We start from the raw sequence: 338 nt of genomic DNA on the forward strand, positions 1-338 counted from the left end.
CGCCTGACGTGGAGACACGTGAAGCCCTCGGTGTGTGTCGGTGACGAGGGGGGCTGTGCCGGGCCCCCACGCGGCCCCCCGCCGACCGATACACGGCCGCTTTCGGAACGCCCCGTGAGGAATTTTCTCACGAGCAGCGTTAACCTGAGCAGCGGTGAAACAGGGAGCTGCTGCGGTGAGAGAACAGACCCCAGGCGTTTGGGGAAAGGTACCGTGCTGCTGAGACCCCGGCTCTGGTGACGCGGAGGCAAGTCGCCGTTGTGCTTGCACGTGGCGCCTGTCCTCTCCGTGGGCTGCAGCTCCCCTTGCTTCTCCCCAGGGCAGAACGCCCACGGCCA

Source organism: Egretta garzetta, unplaced genomic scaffold (assembly GCF_000687185.1).
Source record: "Egretta garzetta isolate BGI_Z169 unplaced genomic scaffold, ASM68718v1 scaffold501, whole genome shotgun sequence".
NCBI lineage: Eukaryota > Metazoa > Chordata > Aves > Pelecaniformes > Ardeidae > Egretta > Egretta garzetta.